Source organism: Sturnus vulgaris, chromosome 29 (genome assembly GCF_052056855.1).
Source record: "Sturnus vulgaris isolate bStuVul1 chromosome 29, bStuVul1.hap1, whole genome shotgun sequence".
Lineage (NCBI taxonomy): Eukaryota > Metazoa > Chordata > Aves > Passeriformes > Sturnidae > Sturnus > Sturnus vulgaris.
Window position 1 is genome coordinate 73,376 of NC_142271.1, and position 13,312 is coordinate 86,687.

General features: G+C 42.7%; 1 long non-coding RNA gene across 1 annotated transcript; it reads right to left on the reverse strand.

Annotated features, from left to right (window-relative positions):
* Nucleotides 1-8,333: 8,333 nt before the first annotated feature.
* On the reverse strand, nucleotides 8,334-11,529 carry LOC148220916 (uncharacterized). The gene is made up of 3 exons (XR_015808751.1): nucleotides 11,335-11,529; nucleotides 10,425-10,544; nucleotides 8,334-9,235 (listed from the first exon to the last, which is right to left on the reverse strand). It is a non-coding gene; the product is annotated as an uncharacterized LOC148220916 (long non-coding RNA).
* Between the last annotated feature and the right edge of the window lie 1,783 nt (nucleotides 11,530-13,312).

The following is a 13,312-nucleotide window of genomic DNA, read 5'->3' on the forward strand; positions in this document are numbered from 1 at the left end:
GTTTCTGTCTTTTTGCCTAGTGGCAATCTAATTCTAATGTAACTAGATGTGTTGGATATCCATAAATTACATCTCAGGTTAGGTGGGATAATTAGCTCGGAAGAAAATGGAAATGAGAATTTGGAAAGAATCCGAAGTGAGCTGATGTCACAATCCGAGATTCCCTTGGGTTCCAAATCCTTTCATTTGTGTTTTTGTGGGCTTTTTTGAAGGCGGTGTACAGTTGAAGCCATGATTTAGCTGCGGTGAGACCTGCTCTGCTGTAAAAGCATTATTTTCTCAGCGAGCATGTACAACAGTTAGAGTGTCGTCTTTTAAGATTCCCTGCACTCCACTTATGCTGGCAAAAGCAGTGCCTTGACTGTAATCATAAAAGTGATTACAGCTTCATTGCTTTGACATCATGGAGGATGCTTCCTCCATCTGCTGTGGTCAGCATTAAGTAACAGATTTCTCAGTTTCTAGGAAGAGTCTAGCAAACAATCACCTTGCTCCTTCTCTTGCATTTATTCATCACTGCTATGCTGCTATACAGACAGATAGTCTGTTTATGATTCAACAATTCAATGGGACATCAAGTAAATAGCAAAGCAAAACTAACTACGGAAAGCACTATAAGGGCCAGAGATTAGCTTGGATCAATGTGAGGTTTCTGGGGACCTCCGGGTGCCTCTTTTGCACCCACACTGTCGGGCTACTTCTTCTTTTATGTAAAAAGCAAAGCGGCTAATAGTAGCTGTAAAGTTATTTATTGCAGAAGCACATCAGTCTCAAATGCAGAGTCAAAGCTAACAAAGTCCATTCCAGGTTCTAGTTCAAAGTCCCAAACAGAAGCAGAAGCTTCCCGTGGTCCCAGCAGGGCCGGAGGAGCCGGGCAGCTCCTATCTTCTTCTCGGGTGTTGATTTCAGCAGCGAAAACATAAGCAGAGCAAAAGCTGTGGCATAAAAGCAATGGCTAAAAGCAATGGCAAAGCTGCAGTGGCAAAATGCAATGGCAAAATGCACATGGCATAAAGCCATGGCATAGAGCCCCACCTCTCCCTGATGCATGTTCTTTTATAGAAACTTTCCAACTACCTAAGACACAAACTCGGACTACTACTTCTTAACCTATTAGAATTCTAGTTTCTTAGCACGCCAGGCTACGTATAGACTACGTTCATGGCCTATCTTGTTCTAACTGAAAAATGTAAGCAATATTCTTAACTCTAACTCTATTATGTCTAAAGCTAAGTTCTTGGAGCCTCTAAGAAAACACTAGCATGTTTTTCAACCTTCACTAGAACATGTACTACTTCTCAGGCATCTAAGACCTTTTACTCCCTAAAAGCACTTAAAACTTATTCCATTTACTTACTTATTTTCTCTCTCTTATGTTACAAACTAAGTCTTCATCTCTGCCTTATAAATGAAAGGCCGAATACACTTTAATCCATCTAAAGATTTCAATTCAATTCCTGCACTCTGATTTGTCTCTGAGGAAATCAGAGAGACTCCTGACTTACTGACTCCAACAGATCAAAACAGGTATTCTCCTAGCATTGTTTACAAACGAGTCAGCATGTGAAACAGAAGGCACAATGTAGTTTGGGCCTTGTTTTGGGCATGCCCGGAAGAAGGAAATTCTGATTTCACATATGGGAAAAGAAATGTTGACATTTGAATGAGATTGTTCATACCCCAGAAAAGGTTGCTTTGAAAGGTTGTGGAAGTCCTGTGTGGAAACACGGCTTTACAAGTCCTTTCCACCAGGAGACAACAGCTGCAGAACATCTGGGTGTGCCAGTGTTGAGAGCACCAGCAAAGATCAAAGTGGAGAAGTTGGTGAACAATGGCAGTGGCCTGGGGGAGAGCAAGTGGGGTGCTGGCTGTGGGACCAGGGGAGTCCTGACTGATTTAGGAGGCGTGTGATGGTCTGTGCCAGCAAACGGAGTAGTGCTGTGGCCTTGGCACACTGCGAATACTGGAATTCAGTGGGGTCACTGGGCAGGCTGAGTGTGTGAGCTGCTGGAGGGACCCAGGTTGCCCACATGTAAACATCCAGTCTCACTCTTGCCAGCCACAGAAAGGAGCAGGATGTGGCTGCTTGCGATGCCTGTCATGTATATGTAGTGTATATGCGTGCTATCCCAGCCTGCTGGGAACACTTCTTCTTTGGGACTGCTTGGGCTGAGGGAGAGAAAGCAGTGGTAGTTTCTGAGGTTTCAAGTTTGCTCGAGTTTCTCAGGCTGTTTCTGGAGCCACCCAGAGTTCTCTTCCTTGAAGCATTTCAAGTCCTGCTAATTTTCAAAATTCAAACAGACACAGCCCTAAGCTAGTTGATCTGACTTCAGAGCTATTCTTACGCTGAGCTGTTGGATGATCTGATCTCCTGAGATGTCTTCCATCTCAGTCTATGACCTGGTTCTTGTGAAAAATAGGATCTTTTAGCCTGGAGAAGAGAGGTTTCTGGAGAGACAGTATTGTGGCCTTTGAATATGTAAAGAGGGTATAAGACCAATGGAGAAAGACTTTTTAGGAAGGTTTGCAGAGACAGGACAAGGGGCCATGCTTTCAAACTAAGAGTAGGTTTAGATTGGTTAAAAGGAAAAACTTTTCTACAATGAAGCTGGTGAGACACTCAAACGGCTGTTCCAGAGAAGTTGTGGATACCCCATCATTGAGAGTGCTCCTTATCAATTTGGCTAGTCTTGAGCAATTTGATCTACTGTAAGATCTACCTGGCAAGGAAGTTGGACTAGGTGATCTTTAATCACAGACTGTTGTATGATTCCGTGAAAGACAGAATGCAATAAAGTTCATAATTCAGATTTTGGCGCAGACATATTTATTATTTCTCACTTTATGCATCATTGCAATGACAACTTGTTAGCTTCTGAAATGATTAGCTGAGATTAATTTCCTTCCTTAGTTTCATTTTCCCTGTTATTCCTTCACTCTTGGACTTTTTTTTCACTAGATTTCCTCTTTCAGTAAACTGCCCTTAAGTATCACTTTGCTCCCCACCTGGCTTTTTTTTTTTTATTTTCAATAACACCTTTTCACTGGTTCGTTTTGGGCCTATGCTGCTTGAAGTCCAGCAGCCTCCTTGTCAGAGCATTATGGAGCTTTCTTTACAGCTTCATCACTATGCAAAAAGCCATAAATTACTGTGTTCCATCTCACATACCATCAAGTATCACACTAATATTCCCTCTGCTGAATAGCTGGTTGGCTTACATAGACCAGTCAAATACCAGGAAATCCAGATGGCAGCAAGAATCTTGTAGACTACTCCTGCCGTTCATTTAAATTCTGGAGAAGTCACGTGAGGTATCACATTCTCTTGAAAGAAGTGTCTATCATCTCGGACATTCTAGAATGGGCTATTAATATTGTCATGAGTTTCTGGCTAGACTTTTTAGTATGCCAATTCAAATTCAAATGATCTGAAATGATAGAACTTCAAGAATTGTTTTTCCCAGAATCGAAGTATGATGGAGTTATATAGGGAGAATCTTAATCTTAGATATTCTATTCCATCTCACATCATGGCTGGGGGCAGGGAGAAGGGAGTATCTTTGGGGGACAATGGGTTGCGGTGTAGTCAGTAAGCTGGGCAGAGGAGCCATCAGGTATTGTCTGTTGTTGGGGGGGGATTCATGTGAACTCTTCCTTTCTTGTACCCTGCCACCAGTATTGTTGCTAAAATTGTTTGTTTTCTCATCCAAGTGACAAAATCAGCACACTTAATGAGGGATGAAGAGGGAGCAGCGACCTCGGAACAGGAGGAAGAAGAAGCAGAGCCTGCTGTCCTCCAGAAGAAAAAAAACGCTACCAGCCAACTTTGCATCATCTGTGAACTTCCTGGGCGTGTACTCTATCCCCTTGTCCAGATCACTGAGCAAGATATTAAACAGGACTGGGCCCAAGACTGAGCCTTGGGGACCAGCTGGATGAACTCTATTTCCCACCACTCTGTGGGCCTGGCCATCACCCAGTTTGTCACCCAGCAAACAGCCCACCCATGCAAACCATAAGCAGACAGTTTCTTCAGGAGAATGATGGGAGACTCATTGCAAAAAGGATCAGGGAGATGCCTAGGAAGAGTCTCAGGTGAATCCAGGAAACTATAGTGGAGGACTATTCAGTTTTCCAATCAATTCGCTTAAAAAAACTCTACAAAACCGTAATAAAAAAACAAACAAAAAAAGCAGACCAAACAAACACACAAAAACCCCCAACCAATAATCCCCAAAAAGACAAAAAAGCCCCCAAAAAAGCCCACCAAAAAACCCACCCAAAACTGAAAAAAATCCCCAAACCCAACACAAAATATCAGGGTGAATGTTTTTAGTAACTTTAAAAATAACAAAACAAAACGAAACAAAAAAAACCCAGAAAGTCACATTTCTAAAGGTGCTGTCCCAGCCTCTTCTCTCAGCAGGGAGGACATCCTGAAGTGGAGCCAGTTGGAAGAGAGCGGGACGGGGCAGCACCTGGGCCATTGTCACAGGACGGCCCTGTGGCTGCCCCATTGCCAAAACCTGGACACATAAATCAAACACAGGTATGCACATGTGCTTAGACACAGCAAAAATATATTTGTCTGAAAAGAATACAGGTCCATTTCTATCACTGGAAAGAGCATAATGCCTTGTCTCAGCTTTCTTTTCAGTCATTACAAATGTTTCGAAAATAAAGGAGTGCAGAAAATGGAAATATCCAAGATCAACATGAGGACCAGTAACAAAGATTCCATTTTTGAAACTGCATTGGGAATCCTCTGCAGAAATTGACTCAGAGCTCTAAGATTTACAAAAAAGACCAAGAGGATTGGAGTCAATACAACACAGTGTCTGGAGACTTCAGCTGGTTGCCTTGATTTCTCAAATAGGATGGAGGAAGCACCTTAGCAACTACAGCTGCCAGTTCTCTCAGGGCCCTGACATGCCTCTGGGTGGGTGCCATGGTCTTGCATGCTCAGGTTCCTCAAGTGGTCTGAAAGCTGACCTGGTACTATGGGTTAGAATCAAGTCCACCAGTCCAATAACCTGAGAGATGTGGAAATAGTGACTGGCAGTAAAAATTGAGACAAACACTTGTTGAGTACCTCAGCCTTCTCCTTGTCTGTTGTCACTAGTCCTGTCTGGCTTATGGGGGTGGGGAGGGGGGAATAGGGGAGGTGTGATAGGTTTCTTTTCATCTTCCTTTTCCCACTGAAATACCCGTAGGTGCCTTTATTATTCTTAGTTTTGGCATGCTTTTCCAAATTCAGCTTCAACTGAGCCTTAGCTATACTGATCCCATCCTCACACACTCATGTGTTACCACTGTATTTTTCCCATGATTTGTCTCGCTGTGTATTGTCTGCATATTACCTACTTGCATCACATCTATTAATTTTCAATAACCTTCTGGCTTTAACTTGTTTTCAAAGGAAACCTTTTTGAACCTTTTCACCTCAGAAATCCACCTGAGAAACCCCAAATCCCCAAAATTCACCCCGAAGTCCCCCCTGGGATGCTCAGCACTCACCTGGCAACTCCCAAAATTCCACAAATTCACCCCAAAATTCACGGGGGACCCCCAAATCCCAGGGCTTCACCCCAAAATCCCACCTGCAACCCCCAAAATCCCTCAAATCCCCCCCAAGACCCAGTCCCCCCAACACCTCCCAAATTCACCCCAAAATGTCTCCAATCCCCCTCAAAACCCGCCCAGATACCCCCAAATCCACCAAATTCACTCCCAGACCCATCTGGGACTCCCAAAAATCACCAAAATTCCCTGGAAAATCCACCTGCATCCCCCCAAATTCATCCCAAAATTCTCCCACGACTTCCAAATGCTCACCTGGATACCCCAAAATCGACAGAATTCACCCCAAAATACGCCTGGCATCCCCAAAACTCAACTGAGAACCCTAAAATTCACATGTATACCTTAAAATTCACCAAATTCACCCCAAAATTCCCCTGAGTTCCCTAGAATTCCACAAATTCCCCCTAAAATTCAACTGGGACTCCCCACATTCCACAAATTCACCCCAAACCTCGCTACCCGGGATCCCCCAAAATTCCACAAATTCTCCCCCAAAATCAACCTGGGACCCCTCAAAACTCACCTGGATCTCCCCAAATCCCCGCCCCCCCCCCCCCCCCCAATTCACCTGGGCACTCCCAAATCCCCAGAATTCAACCCAAAATTCACCTGGGACCCCAAAAACCTCCAAATTCGCTCCAAAATGATTGGCAACTTTACACACTCCATTTTCCCACAAAAGGATCTAGAGCCCTGTGCACTTCGTATACAAACTAAATGCAAAAAAACCTTTCTATTCATTCTCAGCAAAAAGACGTCCTATTCCTCCTTCTTTTGGACAAAACTGCCTTCACTTTCAAACTTATTCTCTTGCTCGCTTACCTGCATAATGCTTAGTCCCTGTTCTGCATGCTCATTTTCTTCACTTTTACAAGGAATCCTCTCCTCATCTTCTTCCTCTGCTTCTTCCATTTCCTGTGCCAAGATCACCTGTTTCTCTGTTAGATTTCTTTCTCCAGCTGATTTTTTGACAACTGTCCCTATCTTCTGGCACCGCTCGCTCGAGAGAGGTGATTGTCCCGCTCTGCTCTGGGCTGGGACTGCGCTCTCTTCAAGCCCTGGGGGCAATTTTGGATGCCACAACGTCAGAAAGACCTCAGGCTATTGGAGAAATGTCCAAAGGAGGGACACAGGGATAGCGAAGAGGCTGGAGGGAAAGCCATACAAAGAGTGGCTGAGGGCATTTGGTTCAGCTGCAGAGAGGACACTGAGCTCACACCTCACTTGGGACCTCTCAGCTCCTCCCAAGGGCAGCACAGGGACAGCTTTGCTCTCTGCTCTCTGCGACCAGTGACAGGAGCCAAGGGAATGCCAGGAGCTGTGTCAGGGGACGATTAGGCTGGCTATCAGGGAAAGGTTTTTTTCCTCAGAGGCTGGTGGGGCACTGAATAGGTTCTCCAGGCAATGGGCACAGCCCCAAGGCTGCCAGAGATCCAGGAGCGTTTGGCCAATGCTCTCAGGGATGCAGAGGGTGGGACTGTTGGAGTGTCTGTGCAGGGCCAGGAGTTGGACTTTGACGATCCCTAGGGGTCCCTTCCGACTCAGGAAACTCTTACCATTTTCCCCTCTTTCCTCTCCTTGCACAATGCTCTCAGCTTACTGTTCCACCGCATGCTCCACTTCTGAAACTTCCGCTACTTCTTTCCAGTTCAAGCACAGTTCTACTGGTTACAATCCAAAGACAGACAGATTGAAAAACAACCAAAAAGAAACACCTGTTTGGAATGTCGTGGTCTTATCTGCATCTCGAACTATGAAGTCGATTGTGCCTTGCAAGTTCTAAAAGCAAAACAACAACAAAAAACACCCGTTTTAACATAGGGATTTGCTTTCTTCTAAGAAATCCATATCCCTTCTCAAAATGGATCTGTTTCAGGAAGAGATCATCTTGAATAGATCACTTACTATCTAAAGAACCTGGAACACTCAAATCCGTAATGATAAGCCTGTTACCTTGTCGTTTTCTGTTCCAAAGGCAAATGCATTTGCTCAAGTGCCGTTTGTAACAAGGACAGAGCTCAAAGTGTGGCTCTGAGAAATGTTTTGGTTTCCCTCTCCTATCTATCAAAAGCACTTTCTTCAATGGCTGAAACAATACTTGATACAGTCTGAATTTTAAAGGTCATGAAAATTTTCTCCAAAGTGAAAAATTAATATAGCAGTCGGGTTTGAAACCAACGGGAATTTTTGTTTTACCTGTTTGAAGATTCCCTTCACACTAAAATGCTGGCTGATGGATACCTAGAAGAAATCAATTCCCACAAAATGCTTCTGGGTAAGCCATTACATCATCCATTACAATTTGCTTCAGTGTCCCGTTCCTGTCCAATTGAAGGTCCCTGTTTAAGAGACTCAAGTACGGAGAGAAATAAAATTTAAAATGACTAGAGTGCCTTTAAATCTAAATCGAACTTCCTGATCAATCTCATAAAACCTTTAGGCTAAATGTTGCCATTGATCTGTTTCTACTGAACACAATCACGTCCTGGCTTGTTAGAGATTAGTTCATTACAAAGAAAGAAACGCACAGAAGTTAAAATATTTCCAAAGAAGCATTTGACATCCTTCCTTTTGGATGGGGAACCATTCCAACACTGCTTACATAAGAGGTCAAATTACTGTCTTCCATGTTAGTTCTGCACTGTGCTCAGCGGAGCCTTTCTGGTTTATTTGCCTTTGACTTGGACATAAAGCTGAGTCTTGATTCAAGAAAAATCAATATTCACACTTGGTTTCATTTACACGGACATTGGCTTGGTCTCCTAAACAAAGAGAATGATGGGGAATTTTTGTACGAGTTCAGATAGGTAACATTCTCTTTCCACAACCTGGCATTGTATTTTCACTTGGTCTCTTACCTCCGGCTATGTTTTAACGGCTCAAATTATTAGGAAGAGTATCAAACCTCCAGCTCTAACCACAGTCCCACTGCGAGGTGTGTGAAGGTATGTGCATCTGCCCCTCAGGTCCATACTGCTCTTCTAATGTGCCTCTGATCGAGCAGGTAGGAAAGACCTCCTGGGTGTGTGAACAGTGCTGCTTCCTCTATGGCTTCAGAGCTGCTGCTAAGATCTTCAGGAAGGAGAGTGGTATTGTACCCATTTTTAGATGGTTTTTAAAGTTGCCAGTGCTTGGCTGTCTTAAACATCTGAGTTCCTAGAACTTTGAATAAGATCAAATCTATGAGTGAAGAGATGATGGTGCAGACCAACTTCTGATTCCAGTGATCCAAGAATCTGCACTACTACTTTTACCTTCTGAATAAGGCATGGATGTGATGGTATGCACAGTAATACTGATGTGCTATGGTTTTTGAATGCTGGCAGTCTTTCTTTGTCCCATTCCTAAAGCGTGGGCATTATTTGCCTTAACCTTGTTCAGTAGGGACATTATTCTATATTCTTACATGAAGTGAAAAGCACTTTTTCCATACCTTCACACAACAGCATTAAAACAAGGTCTAAGTAGTACAACCAATATTCAAAGATGCAAAGCAAAGATGCTCTACCTTTTAAGTTTACCATACAAAATTCATACCTTGTTCTAATTTGATCTCAAGAAGAAAGGGTGTTCTCCAAATACTCCTTCAGCTCTTCCTCACAGCTCACCGTTTTCCTTTTTTCTAAGATTGTATCCAGATCACTTTCATCATCTAAGGCCACATAAAAAAGCTAGTAAAAATGGTTTCGTAGATACTAAAATCTCCCCAACTATTTAGGATTCAAGGAAGTTAATTGTGCACATATCTTCTGCACCCAGAAGAGAAAGCTACCTCAGCAAAACTCATCGCCTATGAAAATCTTCCTAGATAATGAACACCTCTGACACTGCCACCCCAAGTTGGTGTTCTGAAACAATGAGAACCTCACATCCAAGCAGACTCTAGACCTGCACAAGATCTCGTCATAGCAACTTGCAGCCACTTTCTACAGAAAGCAGCAGTGATCTCTATCACTGTTGCCATACCAACAACAAGACAGGACTGTCCATTCAGCGTGAATCAAGCAGTTAGCAAAAATGCACCTGACAGAATGAAACTGAAGAGTAGAAATTCCCATCTAAAAGTCAAAGATTACATTTTTAATTTTATAGCAGGTATTTTGAATTTCAGAGGGCTCTTTGCATTAAGAAGTCCTGTCTTTATAGCACACCCTTGTTTTTATGTTTCTACCTGGATTATGGCCATTTAGCCGTATCCTTCAAATCACTCCAAAGAAAAACATTCAAGTGAACAAGTTTTTTCTAAACTGCTGGAAGGTGAAATGAATGAGTAAGAGGATATGTAACATGATAAAAGGCTGCCTGGAATTTTACGACTGGTATCCAACATGGTGCCTTCTATCTGGAGAGTAAAAAAAAATCAGTCTCCAAGTAAACTGGTAAGAATGCGGATTCTCAAAACTTCTGTTTATTCTGGCACCATAAAGCACCAAATCACATTCTATCATTTATCCCTTTAGAAACAACTGCCCGACTTTTTTTATGTATAGAAAAGATTGGAAGACATTTGGGAGATCATTTCCAGCTATTCCTAAAGTCTGATCTTAAGCAGACTGGGCCATACGTCATTCATGGCTATCATATGTATTTCAGATAGAAATGATCATAAAAATACAATCTATTTCTGTTACAAATAACAAACACAAGAATTATGAACACTTCCACATGAAACTCTTCCACACCAAACTGCTTCTCTGGAGTGTTTTGTCACACTATGGACCTCTTTCTAAGGTGACATCAATAGCCTACCACGCAGAAGGCATTGCAGGTGGGAACACAGGAAGAACAGACTAATCCCAAGGAGTGATGAAGATATATGTCATCAAATAAAAGAAACGTACATCCACGTGCTCCACTTCTTCTTCAAACCTACATTTTCGTTTCTCAGTCATCTGAAGCATGTTGGAGTGCACAGCTTCAGCATCTTCTGCTGTGCAAATGTTCATATCCAACAGGGTCATCTGAAGGAAAAGAAGAACAAATTATTGACATGCACAGAAGAAATACTGTGTGGCTTTCAGAGAGCCTGGCTAAACGTAGTGTTTCTTTTCTTGTGATGGACAGAGATAGATTCAGCCTCCCACATGCCATATTAGATTAGTAAACAATACCATCTGGTTGGACACAAAGGGAGAAATTGAGGCAGAGGTGGAATTTCTTTCCCAAGATAAGACAGATTTAGCACAAGGGCTGAGGCTCCTTGCATCTTCCACATTCATGTAGGACAGCACTCCCTTCATTACTGGCATTTGTTACAGCTTTTCCACATTTCAAGTACAAATACCAACTACTACTGTGAAACCAAACGGATGGCTTACTTTTTGAACAGAGTAAGGTGGAGGTTAAAAAGGAATTCCACTTGTTATCTCAGTGTCTGGTGCATCCTCAGACGCACTTTACTCTAATGACACATTGGACCACGGCTATCACAGCCAAAAGCTGTGGCACTCAACTTGCACATCTGCCCTTTCTCCTGACATTTGCCCTCGACCAGCTCATACTGGATGCTCATTTTCTCCACGCACTCCACATTAGGGCTGTCTGAATGATACGGAACAGACCACAGTCAAAATTCCCATCTTTCACAGTGCAGTGTGACATGGAAACATGACAGAGGCCATGTGCTGAATCTCAGCACACGGAACAGATGCCAGCAGTGCCTACAGACACCAGACATTACCAGCCAAAGAAATCAAGACATTTTCATACACAGCTGTTTATCATTATGCTTCAAAGTAGCAAGGTACTTACAATCGCTACCAACTTCTTTGCTACCATACAGGCTACAAACATCCCAACTGGATGTGCTCTGGAGCAAGAGAAGGCAGACACAGAGCGGGAAGGCATGCTGCAAGGACACAGAGAAAGGAAGTATCTCCAATACTTCCCCTCTTCTTCTCATACTTCCCCTCTTCTTCTCCAGGAGTTAAAAAGGAGTATTTTCGTATGACTGAGAAGGGATCCACGTCAAAATTAACTTTTGATTTCCCCCAGATTCATTCTAACCGAGCCAGTTCCTGCTAGATCTCCCCATGCACAGGTGTTTGTACTGGCCAAAGGAAAGCCATGCCACAGGCAGCTTCTTTGGCTCTTACTGCCACCTCCAAGCAACTGAGAAGGTATGTGGCAACACACGGAACAAAGAATAGAGCCAACATGCACTCTCAAAGCAACCGTCTGCCTCATCGTTGCCCAGGAGAAAAGAAAATATTGCTTGAATTCCAGACTGTTCTTAGGATTTCCCGACCTACCTAGACTTCTGTTTCAATTCTCCAGAGTTCTGCACCATTCGTTTCCATTGGATTTGGCACGTGTTGGAGGCAACAAGGTGCTATCAAAGTAGGAAACAAGAGTCAGGTATCCTAAAATACAAACCAGTCAGTACTTCAAATATAAAATTATGAATCCGAATATCCATACTACTGGGCTTTCTTTTATTTACAGCCATCTTGGCAATGAAAATAAACCTGAGATTGTTGTTCAAGGCCAACTGTTTACTGCCCAATAAGGAACTAACTGTCATCTACCTTGTTCCTCCATCCACCGTAAAAAACCTCCCTGTAAAGATCGTAATGCATTGCACCCACACCAATGTGTCTTGTGTTCAGGATGGATATTCAAACGTAGCAACGTTAGATTTCTATCCAGACTCCTCTCTTCATTTATTCCGCAAATAAAATCCCACGCCATGGAGAAAAAATGCCTTGACAAAAGCACCAACTTCTAACTCTCCACCCATCTTTGCCCATTTCTGCTATGTTTCAAGATTTACTTCTGCATTCCTCCATTTTTAGAGCCTGATCGCCACCTATTAAGTGTAGCTGGGGCACTGAAAATCAAGAATGCATTTTTTCCATTCAAAAGAGCTGTACAGAAATAGATGTAGACCCTGCCTTACTGCTGCATTTAGCAATCACACATTGACAGGAAGCAAAGTGCATTTTGTAGCCAAGTCCTTCATTAACTCCAGCAACAATTGTTTTCCTTTATGCTATGTTTTCCTTTATGCTATACCCTCTTTTGCCATACCCGATATATTGCAAAACCTTCAGTCTCTCTTCACTGAGTACCATCTGCTCCTTCATCAGCTTTTCCATTTCCATATTCACAGTTGGGGGATTCTGTATTTCTTCACTTGCCATAAATTCTCTGCAGGATGGAAAGTAGATATGTAGAATGGAATCACATGATATATGTGATATCATACGTGGTATCACGTAGAAAGAAAAAATGATCAAGTATTACTTTGATAGAAACCAAAAGTGAACACTAGCCTCTTGGTGTTGCTCATTGTCCAAAAGAAGACTGCCAAATTTCTGACCTGAAACTCTGAAATGCACACTTCTTTTGCATGAGCTTCCAGTCCTTGACTCTCCCTTGCCATTTCAGTTGATGCCATTTTTCTTTCTCAAGCTCTGATTGCATTCGATTCAAGAGTAGCTTGGCAGTTGCCCTCTCATTATCCAGCAGTGCTCTGTTTATATTCCGTGTATTAAAAAATAAAACCAGGAGTAGAAGCAGCATACAACATGCAAAAACAAACCAAAAATTGTCTCTTCTACAGAAAATGAGGGGAGAAAAGAACACAAATGATAACCAATAGCCTGCCAAGTAGAAATTTCTTCTATATTTCAGTGATTGATAGGCAGAAATAATGAATTTCATCTGGGGAAAGAAAGACATTCTAGGAATATTCACACTGCTATCTTGCCCCAGGTAAAACATTTAC